General features: G+C 38.5%; 1 protein-coding gene across 1 annotated transcript in view; it reads right to left on the bottom strand.

Annotated features, from left to right (window-relative positions):
* Positions 1-768, bottom strand: part of LOC126334585 (telomerase Cajal body protein 1-like) — a 109,552-nt gene extending 108,784 nt beyond the window's left edge. Inside the window, exon 1 of the mRNA XM_049996974.1 lies at positions 733-768. The gene's annotated coding sequence lies outside the window, so the exon portion shown is untranslated. The remainder of the gene's footprint in view (positions 1-732) is intronic.
* Positions 769-12,525: the final 11,757 nt, after the last annotated feature.

Genomic DNA, 12,525 nt, shown 5'->3' with positions numbered 1-12,525 from the left:
TGAGGCTAATATCTACACTATGGTTGCTTCGATAGTATCAAAACAATAAATATGGTTGGTTGATTGATTTGGAAGAAGGGACCAAACAGTGATGTCATCAGTCCCATTGGATTAGGAAAGGATGGGGAAGGAAGTCGGCCATGCTCTTCCAGAGGAACAATCCCGGCATTTGCCTGAAGTGATTTAGGGAAGTCATGGATAACTGAAATCAAGATGGCCAGACATGGGTTTGATCTGTCGTCCTCCCCAATGCGACTCCAGTGTGCTAACTACTGTGCCACCTCGCTCAGTAAAACAATAAACATGGATCAGGACATAAATAGGCCATATTTACACTTTATTCATGTGAACAGAATAACTGATATTAACGTTCTCCAATGCAATGCCATATCCGTATATGCTAATAGATAGTCATTCATTCATGAACGTATGCTAATGACTACTCTATCACTGTTATAAGTGAAACTTGGATTAAACCGAACATGTCTACTAGATATCAAGGATATCAAGTAATAAAATCAGATCGAGAGGATGGGAAAGATGGAGTAGCCATATTGATTAGTACAAACCTCAACTGCAAACCAGTTACCGCGCTACTACCTAAATTTCATTTTCAAGCAACCGCAATAGGAGTAAGTACTAATAAATGGCGATTCTCCATTGCATCTGTATATTGTCCCCCAAAATCTAGGAATTTCAAACAACACATGCACATACTGTTGCAACACATACCAAATGCCTTCCTAATCTGTGGTCACTTCAAAGCCCACCATGCAGCATGTGGACGTTATATGATTGATAAGGCAGAGAAGTACATAATGTCTTGCATTGATGATAATAGCATGAACACATACAATGATCGATCTGTAACATTAAACCAAGGAACACGGATGAGACCAGCTGCAGTGGATACAACATTAGCTCCTCCCTGTTTGAACCAAATCACAGCATGGTCAGTTCTGCAGGATACCATGGGATCCAATCAGTTCCCTAAAACTATGAATATACAGTGCAAGAAAAGTAACCAAGCACATATTGCTAACAAACTGACTTGGAACATCAACAAAGGAGATTGGTATAAACATCGCCAAACTCTTCGACCAGAGGTAAAATCAATAGAAAAAAATGACCTCCACAGAGGCCCCTTATGCAACTGCAGAATGTAATATATCATGCAGCAAATGAATCCATCCCGAAACGACCTTTATCAACAAAAGCAAGACGACTGTGTGATCCATGGTGGAATGAACACTGCAATAAAGTAATGCAAGACAGAAGGGCCGCATTATGTGAGCATGTTAAACAACCTAACATGACCAGATTTTCGGTCTATAAGCAAACAGCAGCTAGAACCAAGAAAATACGAAAAGCCATCAAGAAGAGTAGTTGAATAAAATATTGCAATAGTTTGCCCAAGAATACCAAATCATCAGAGATATGGCACAAGTTCAACAGATTTAGGAATATCACTTATGCAGTCAATAATACACAATCATATGAGTGGATAAAGGAATTCTGTGATCTTATTGCCACCCCAAGTATTTGCAATAAGCTACTTATGAGACAAAGGAAAACTCTAGCATCGCAACATGTGCTGACTATATAGTTCAGTGTTAATGAGTAGAAAACAGACACCAAAGAGAGCCCTAATACTGCCCAAGATATGGATCACAACACATATTCCATGATACAAAATATGCCTAACAATGCTTTAGAATTACTTCTTCAAATCTATAATGGAATTTTGATGCTTCAAGAACTGATCAGAAAATTGTAGATACAGATCATAGTCCCCATACACAAAAAATGGAAAGATCCATTGTAATCCACTTCTTACAGACCAATTGCGTTGTCGTAATTTACTGCTAAAACATTGGAAAAACCAATAAAAAGAGAAGTGGAATGGTGGGTAGACTCTTCATCCTTACTAGTTGGATTGCAATTCGGATTCTGTAAAGGTAGACGTTGCATTGACATTTCAGTATTAGTTTCCTCTATGTTGGCTGTCTTTAGTGAGAGCAAATATACAGCAGCCTGTTTTCGGATATAAAAACATGTGATGATGTTCAGACAAGTATACTAGTAGATAAGTTGATGGAAAAAGGCATACCACAGGGATCAGTACTCAGCCCACTACTATATACAATATGTACCTATAATGTGGAAAGGATAGTAACTCATCCAGTTAGAACAATACAATTTGCAGATGACATATGTGTATTTGCTCCCCACATATTATTACAGGAGGCGATGAACAATCTTATGTCATCGATTAAGAACCTGACTTGGTGGCTTTGGGGAAGTGACCTGATGATGGCACAGGAGAAATCTGCATTAGTCATATTCACTGGGAATAGTAATATACCAATAAATTACTTAATATATGTATATCTTATTCGGTTCTTAGAAATGACACTGAACAGGAAGCTTACTTTGATGGCACATATTAATACCTTAATCGAATCGTTGAGCAGATGTTTAATAATATTCGATCACTTATTACAACGTAATGGGGATCAAATCCGTCAGTGCTGTTGCTCTTATATAGCTCCTTCATCCTACCCAAATTGGGTTATGGCTGTTACAGAAGCTGGGGAGATTGCAGCACCACTGTATATGCACCTGCTTAGGAGTAATGAAATCCACCCCAACAAATGCACTCCTGGTGGAAGTGCAAAAGAGGCTCGTCTATATAACGAGGAAGATGCTCATGGAACGATACATAGTAGAGAAATTACCATGCTCACAGCACCAAATTCATTCTGTTTCCAGGAAATTGGGAAAGAAAGCCTTTTGATTTCTTTCTGACATATAATGATTTGCCAGATGAGCCCAAAGATATTCCCACAAGTACACAGTGGCCTACTTACTAATATGACAATTACATAATCAGCATATCATTCCAAACGATAGAAGGAAAGTCTGGTTTCTTGGGGATGGTTGCAGCACTGTAAAGACAAATAGAGGAAACAAGACAATGGGTAATCCACATGTACATAGATGAATCAAAGATAGCGGGAGAGGACAACACAGGGTGTGCTGTATTTCGTCCACAACTGCAGATGCACCAAAGATATAAATTACCAGCAAATACTTATACCTATCTGGTTGAAACAACAGTGATATTACAGGCGATATAGTGATGTCCGAATGAGAAATACTCATCCTATGTAACATTATCAGGCTCAAAAAGTGTACTTTAGGAGACATCAAATATAAAGATTTCAAAAACCACCAATGAGTACCTATTCCAACTATATTACTGGTATTAGGAATGTCTCGGTAGGCAGAAAAATTTCAGTTATGTGGGTGAAAGACCATTGTGAAATCCCAGACAATAAAAAACCAGATCAGTTGGGAGAGCAGGCCACAAACAATAAGACACTACTAGACATAAAGCTTTCCTATACGGAATAGAGACAACTTATTTGAAAAAGGGCATTCCAATCCTGGCAGAAAGAATAGACAAAGAGCTCACGACCCAAAGGAGGCGACTATGTGAAAATACAACCACGAATTCCGCAAAGACACTGGTTTGAGTACGTTAGTGGACACTGACAAGCAAACAGCCACATTAAGTAGAATAAGTCTCAATCATGGATATTTCCAGAGCATTTATAATGACTGCATGTAAAACAAACATCAGCCTGTGATTGTGATGATACTACACAAGGAGGCATGAACCATACATTATTTCAGTGCCGAAAATATAGTGAAGTGAGAAACAAGTTTTTAGCATTTGTTATCAAGAATAAAATCCAACAACCAATGTCAGTCAGGCCCTTGACATCTGAATCAAACATTAAAACTTACAAGAAGATAATCGAATTTATATGCATTATTCAGATAAAGATATAAAGTTTAGTAGTAAACTGCGAACAGCTGAAAGCAAGAGGAAACTACAGCCGTAATTTTCCCTGAGGGCATGCAGCTTTACTGTATGATTAAATGATGATGGCGTCCTCTTGGGTAAGATATTCTGGAGGTAAAATAGTCCCCCATTTGGATCTCCGGGCGGGTACTACTCAGGAGGATGTCATTATCAGGAGAAAGAAATCTGGCGTTCTACGGATCGGAGTGTGGAATGTCAGATCCCTTAATTGGGCAGGTAGGTTAGAAAATTTAAAAAAAGAAATGGATAGGTTAAAGTTAGATTTTAGTGGGAATTAGCGAAGTTCGATGGCAGGAGGAACAAGACTTTTGGTCAGGAGAATACAGGGTTATAAATACAAAGTCAAATAGAGGTAATGCAGGAGTAGGTTTAATAATGAATAAAAAATAGGAATGCGGGTAAGCTACTACAAACAGCATAGTGAACGCATTATTGTGGCCAAGATAGATACGAAGCCCATGCCTACTACAGTAGTACAACTCTATATGCCAACTAGCTCTGCAGATGACGAAGAAATTGAAGAAATGTATGATGAAATAAAAGAAATTATTCACATAGTGAAGGGTGACGAAAATTTAATAGTCATGGGTGACTGGAATTCGGTAGTAGGAAAGGGAGAGAAGGAAACGTAGTAGGTGAATATGGATTGGGGGTAAGAAATGAAAGAGGAAGGCGCCTGGTAGAATTTTGCACAGAGCACAACTTAATCATAGCTAACACTTGGTTCAAGAATCATAAAAGAAGGCTGTATACATGGAAGAACCCTGGAGATACTAACAGGTATCAGATAGATTATATAATGGTAAGACAGAGATTTAGGAACCAGGTTTTAAATTGTAAGACATTTCCAGGGGCAGATGTGGACTCTGACCAAAATCTATTGGTTATGAACTGTAGATTAAAACTGAAGAAACTGCAAAAAGGTGGGCATTTAAGGCGATGGGATCTGGATAAACTGACTAAACCAGAGGTTGTACAGAGTTTCAGGGAGAGCATCAGGGAACAATTGACAGGAATGGGGGAAAGAAATACAGTATAAGAAGAATGAGTAGCTTTGAGGGATGAAGAAGTGAAGGCAGCAGAGGATCAAGTAGGTAAAAAGACGAGGGCTAGAAGAAATCGTTGGGTAACAGAAGATATATTGAATTTAATTGACGAAAGGAGAAAATATAAATATGCAGTAAATGAAGCATGCAAAAAGGAATACAAACGTCTGAAAAATAAGATCGACAGGAAGTGCAAAATGGCTAAGTAGGCATGGCTAGAGGACAAATGTAAGGATGTAGAGGCTTATCTCACGAGGGGTAAGATAGATACTGCCTACAGGAAGATTAAAGAGACCTTTGGAGATAACCAAACCACTTGCATGAAGGAGTATATAAAGTGTCTATACAAGGGCGATGTACTTGAGGACAATATTATGGAAATGGAAGAGGATGTAGGTGAAGATGAAATGGGAGCTACGATGCTGCGTGAAGAGTTTGACAGAGCACTGAAAGACCTGAGTCGAAATAAGGCCCCAGGAGTAGACAACATTCCATTAGAACTACTGACGGTCTTGGGAGAGCCAGTCGTGACAAAACTCTACCATCTGGTGAGCAAGATGTATGAGACAGGCAAAATACCCGCAGACTTCAAGAACAATATAATAATTCCAATCCCAAAGAAAGTAGGTGTTGACAGATGTGAAAATTATCGAACTATCAGTTTAATAAGAGACAGCTGCAAAATACTAACACGAATTCTTTACAGACGAATGGAAAAACTAGTAGAAGCCAACCTCGGGGAAGATCAGTTTGGATTTCATAGAAATATTGGAACACATGAGGCAATACTGACCCTACGACTTATCTTAGAAGCTAGATTAAGGAAGGGCAAACCTATGTTTCTAGCATTTGTAGACTTAGAGAAAGCTTTTGACAATGTTGACTGGAATACTCTCTTTCAAATTCTGAAGGTGGCAGGGGTAAAATACAGGGAGCGAAAGGCTATTTACAATTTGTACAGAAACCAGATGGCAGTTATAAGAGTCGAGGGACATGAAAGGGAAGCAGCGGTTGGGAAGGGAGTGAGACAGGGTTGTAGTCTCTCCCCAATGTTATTCAATCTGTATATTGAGCAAGCAGTGAAGGAAACAAAAGAAAAATTCGGAATAGGTATTAAACTCCATGGAGAAGAAATAAAAACTTTGAGATTCGCTGATGACATTGTAATTCTGTCAGAGACGGCAAAGGACTTGCAAGAGCAGTTGAACAGAATGCATAGTGTCTTGAAAGGAGGATATAAGATGAACATCAACAAAAGCAAAACGAGGATAATGGAATGTAGTCGAATGAAGTCGGGTGATGTTGAGGGAATTAGATTAGGAAATGAGACACTTAAAGTAGTAAAGGAGTTTTACTATATCGGGAGCAAAATAACTGATGATGGTCGAAGCGGAGAGGATATAAAATGTAGACTGGCAATGCCAAGGAAGAAGAGAAATTTGTTAACATCGGGTACAGATTTAAGTGTCAGGAAGACATTTCTGAAAGTATTTGTATGGAGTATAGCCATGTATGGAAGTGAAACATGGACGATAAATAGTTTGGACAAAAAGAGAATAGAAGCTTCTGAAATATGGTGCTACTGAAGAATGCTGAACATTAGGTGGGTAGATTGTAAGGTGTCAGGCAAATCCAACACCTTCTATGAAAACCCTGACATGATAAGCAAATCCAGTAGTATGTCACATAGCTCCGAATAAATCGTGATATTAAATTAACCAAAGTAATACGAGTAATGAGTGAGCAAATGGAATACCACAGACTAACACAAGAATGCCTAAATGCATGTCGTACATTCCCACCGTGAGACCGATGCAGTTATGAGGGGAGAAACGAGAACAGAAGCCGAGAGCAGAACCGTGTTAATCTAGAAGGCCCTACGATAAGGGACCGACTGGACACCCACGTCGCCAGCTAACCACTAGAGCCACATTACCCGTATGTTTTAGCGTGAGACTGTTTCGCATCTCTGTTACATCAAGGACCACCCCACAGCCCATGTTAAAAGCTAGAGCCCTCCAGAAAAACAGTATAGATCTTACGATAACACAAAAAGGGCTACTACCACCCGCAAGTTTTAGCGTGAGACTTTTTTGCGTGTCTGTTACATTAGGACCACCCCCCAGCCCATGTTAAAACATAGAGCCCTCCAGAAGAACGGTATAGATCTTACGATAACGGTAAAAGGACCACACCAGCTGCAGGTTTTAGCGTGAGACTTTTCGCGTCTGTGTTACGTTGCAAACTGCCCAACCACGAAAAGTATAACGTTTCTCATTGGATGGACAGAATTTTTGTAGGCGGAGCTTAAGGTTAACATTGAGACCCAGATTGGTCAGATGAAAACACAGCCAGATAGATGTTTTAAAACCAACTTCGGTAAATTGTAGTAAGGAGAAGTTAGGAGGAGAGTTAGTTCCGAGACGGCGAACTGGATGGCTGCTGCGCCGGCCGCTGCCGCCTTGACGCTGCCTAAACACCGACAAGGTAATGAACGCACGCGATGCCTCATTTTTGAGCGCATAAGGCTTCACTCATAACTGCAGAAGTCTCATCTGCTACACTCCTTTTTGCGTAATACTAGTGTCGATCGTAAATTAAAGCTCATGGTGTTCACATTTGCCACTTGAAGTAAAAATCTGAAACGTGATGATTTCTCTGTTATATAATTATTGAGAAGCCGTATCAGCCACTGTAATTTAAGACAAGTTAGTTAAGTAATTAAATATAATTGAGGGTCACTGTAGAACATTTTGATAGTTTTCTCTCTTGTGAAACTTAATTTAAACCTAGATTATAGACGTGATATGGCACAGATCATCGTTCGATCCATTGTAGAACTTGGAAACCCACTCAGGGAATATTCGTTCACATTTTTGTTGAACACAGTTGGTTTTTACCATCCTGTATTAAAACATTTCCTTTTATAAATAGTGCAATTTATAAACGATGTTTTGTGAGTAGAATAAAATTTCCAATGGTAAACGTAACTGTTTTTCGACGTTATTTTACCAACTAACTAAAAAGTAGAAAAGCCTTGAACCCCTTCCTCTAAATTTAGTTAGTATTAAGATTTTTTTACAGGCAGTGCAGTGGAGCTGACACTGACATCATTAAGTATTTGGTTATATCATCGCTAGTCTCACTGAACTCTTCTGAATTCTACATGTCATGTGTGGTCTGGCGTCTCCTTACCAGCAACAGGTTCCAGGTTCAAACTAGTCATTTCCCTAAAAAACACGCTCAGAGCGTCGTTGCTCGAAAGTGGTAGGGAGACACAATATAGAACAAACAGACACCACCATGAATGTTTAGAAGATCACATGCCTAATGAGGAAGTATTGAATAGGATTGGGGAGAAGATTGTGGCACAAGTTAACTAGAAGAAGGGATCGAATTAAGGTTTCAACTTCTAAATCCAGCTGTGGTGCACAGCGGCGTTTTTCACACCCTTAGGCAAAAAAAATGTGTACAGTACGCCGAAGGCAGCCATTCAAAATTACGACTGAACAATGACAAACTGGCAACACAGGAGCCATGGCACGCAATTATAAAGTACAACTCACCATTTCAAATGACGGCATCCACACTGGCTTACCCCATTCCATAACATCATGTCACAGCACCGTCAAGGTTTCTCCGCAAGAAAGTTTTGATGGCTGATGTCATCCATCAGTTGTTGATTATGTGACCCCACATTCTCTCCCTATACATTGGCATGTGAAGATCTCCATATTTCGTTTTCGTGTGATTTTAGTGGTTAATATCAGTAGTTTTGTTGTTGTTTGTTACAAGATTGTTTTATTTCGTTACTTCTGTTGTCAAAATTTATAACACATGAAGAAAGATTAATTGGAGCAGTGAGACAGCAGTCTGAATTTATGACATGAACATATGAAATTACTTGCCCTCTACTACATTTATAAAGGGAAATGTATACATTCTGGTACTGTATTTAATATCTTACAATGAAATGGATTGCAATATGTCTGCAACTTGAAGTGAAAAAAGTACTGTGGGTAGAATCAGATTGATTATTAGGTGGTATCCACATTGCCAGGCATTTGTAGTATTTCGTAAGGAAGTGATCTGTAACCTTCAGACACTGCAAGTTGTTTGTTTAAATATGTATTTGTGGCAAGCTTATTTATTTTTAGGTAGCTGTCTGAATTGTGGCGTGCAACTGCTTCGCAGACATCAGTGGTCAATATTTATGTGGTTTCACTAGCGAACCCATTGCCAAATACAAGGCGTAAAGAAAACTTACAAATCTTGAAGGGAAAGGAATTGAGGGAGATATGACTATTGGACAAAAATTTGCGATGGACTAACAAAGAAAGTTAACTTTAAACAAAACAGTTTTTCATGCAGTGTGATGGCAGCTTGTAACACTGCGTTTCGTTTAGTAATTCTGTGTGCAATTTTATGCAAAAGATTAAAAAAGTTGGTGCTTTGACTTTCTAAAATATAAAATGAAGATTTCTCTTCCTCGAGCTCCTTGTGTAGTCTGTGAATTTCCCTTTCTGTATCATATAACGATATTTTTCAGATCCACATTTTTTTGGTATTGTTTTGCACTTTTGTCTTGCATCTCGAATATGCAAGCTATCCCTGCAAGCTGCAAATCATTTAAGTCCAATAAATGTCATTTTCGTACAAATGTGCACTTAAATATCCATGTATATAAGCTATCATGCTCTGTATGTGCACTTCATCCATAAAAATAGTTGAAAAACACATGCTAAAATCGCAGTTCCCGAGGAAATATCAATTGAGTACAGCATATAAGTTGAGATCTCAAGACTGGAATTGACTTGATGTGCCATGACGTTATAGACAGTGCTATGACATGACAGTGCTGTGATGACCAGTGGTAATTGACCTTAAGTGAGGCTGAGGCTCTAATTAACCAGAATAAAGACAACAAGATCTCAAACATGGATGTCAGTGCCACAAATTGTAAGTTGAAAAGTAAACGTTTATCTGATGAGACAGCTGTAAATAAAGATAAGCGGCAGGCAAAAACAAAGCAATTACCGAATAAAAAAGGCCAAGTCATCCTGGCCATCATGGGACCATCACATCATGGCAACAATCATGTCAAGGTGTATTCACACAGTCTGTCATGTCATGGCACTTCAAGTCAATTCAAGTCACGTAATCTCAACTCGCATGGCTGTCCTCAGGTGTTTTTTCATGGGAACTGCGATCTTTGTATGATGGTTTTCAACTTTTTTTAGGCACACACTATACAAGGGGCTCAATGAAGAGCAATCTGCAGTTTATATTTTAGAAAATCGAAGCATCAGTTTTATCTTTTAATATTTCAAGTGCCTTACTTGTTGTGGGGTTAGCTGGTGAAACCACATAAATATTGATTACTACTGCTTGCAAAACTCAAGATCCAGAGAGCTACTTAACAATAAATAAACCTGCAACAAACACATATTTAAACTAACAACTTGCAATGTCTGAAGGTTTCAGTCCATTTATTTATGAAACACTACAAATTCCTGGTATTAAAATAAATTTGCCTACTGAAATATCTGAGTCTAGCCACAGTATTTTTCTCTCTTCAAGCTACATCCATATTGCAATCCATTTCATTGTTTAAGATTAAATACATTACTGGTAAGTATGGGATGATATATAAGTATGACCATAGATAATAGCCGTCAGACGATGTTTCAGTTGACCAAGATTCAACGATATTAGTAGTCAATGTCATTCTCAGAAATAGTGTAAAAACTGTTGTGATAATCATTTGGGAGATAACTGCTCAAACCCAAATCCTATATGTGTTCAATGCAAATGGAATCCTAATTCAATGGGTAAGAGGTGTCCAGAGTAAGAGAAGCAGATACAAAAAAAAAAAAAAGAATCTTCCGTTGAGCTCAACATTCCGCAGGCGAAGCTAAGAATCTAGTAGCTCGCTGACCTTACACAGAAGTTGCAGCAGCTCAGTGGCCAAGGAAAGATGAACTACCTTAGCCCAGTTTACCTAACATACAACACAGGCTTCACAATGTATAGACAGCCCTGGAAACAAACAAAACATTCCGTAATTTCTACTGCACTGCGTTTCCAAGTCGTTCACAGTCAAAGTGAAGTACCATAGGACCTATTGCAGCAAATCCACATTGTCCACGGTATCATACATTTCCTAATCAGAAGGAAATGAACACTGGCAGCGTTTCTTCTGCAGGTATGCCAAGCAAAACAAAAATTATTGAAAATCTTGTGAACTTTGTTGCTGAACTTATAAGACAAGCCCAATCACCAAGCATGGAATCGAGACTTGTTATCTACACAGCAAGCAAGTTCTAATATTTTATCTTATAAAATAATACATTCAATGAAAATTCTACAGTGAAATGCCCATTCAGCAATCTCAAACTAGGAAACTTCAAAGCATGAACTTTTTTCTGAACAAGTCGATATAGCAGCAATGTGTGAAACAGTGTTCAAACGAGAATCAAATACAGATATGATGGAAAAGAAGTCATAGCTCCATTAACAACATCTTCTGTGGCTTTCACTGTACAGTATGCAAAGTTTATCAATATATGTAATTTCCAAGCGGCATCAGCAAAAGCACATATATCATTACAGCTTTTAACTATATCTCAATGTATTGTCCGCTAGGATCCAAAATAATAATGATAGAATAGTTCGCATGATTTAATCAGTTAAGCCACCATTTTTGATATGCAGAGACATTAATGCTCATAATTCTTCATTGGACTGTGAAATCAATGACAGTTTTGGAGAAACAATTTTGGAAGTAATTGACATATTTAATTTATTTATACTAAATGATGGGCCTCTGACTCTGCTTATTACATCACACCAGAAAAAAATTGGCTGTTGATTTACCTATCTGTTCAGCATCCCTAGCAGCCACATTTGAGTGGAAAGTTAACTCATCACTTTCCAACTGAAATATCAATATGTAATTCCCCAATTAATTTTACCTAAGAACCAGAATCGAGATGGAATATACGAAAAGCAAATTGGACTAGATACCAAAGACTTCTAGACATAAAATGTAGTACATTTTATTTGTCAGAAGGATGCCATAGCATGTACAGTAAATTTGTCAATATGATCAGTGCGGCAATGTCAGCCTCCACTCCTCAGAAGAAGGTGACAAGTAATCCGAAGTTCCAAACTTTACCATTGTTAAACGCTAAGTTTACATGTGTAGTAGGTCAAGATAAATTACCATATACACAGTTCAAGTGCAACAGCACGTAAGAAAATTCTGCAATTATAAGAAAAAGAAAACCAAAGCTAAGTGACTCCTCAAAGTCCAGAGAAAGTTTCCTCGAAAAAGCACTCTGAAAGGATTACAAGAAATACCCCTCTCTCAGAGGTCTGGGCAATGATAAGAAGAGCTAGCCGCGGTGGCCGAGCGTTTCTAGGTGCTTCAGTCTAGAACTACATGACTGCTATGGTCGCAGGTTCGAATCCTGCATTGGGCATGGATGTGTATGATGTCCTTAGGTTAGTTAGGTTTAAGTAGTTCAAAATTCTAGGGGACTGATGACCTCAAATGTTAAGTCCCATTGTGCTCAGAGCCATTTG

The sequence above is a fragment of the Schistocerca gregaria genome, chromosome 2 (genome assembly GCF_023897955.1).
Source record: "Schistocerca gregaria isolate iqSchGreg1 chromosome 2, iqSchGreg1.2, whole genome shotgun sequence".
Classification (NCBI taxonomy): domain Eukaryota; kingdom Metazoa; phylum Arthropoda; class Insecta; order Orthoptera; family Acrididae; genus Schistocerca; species Schistocerca gregaria.
This window is presented reverse-complemented; position numbering and strand designations above follow the sequence as displayed.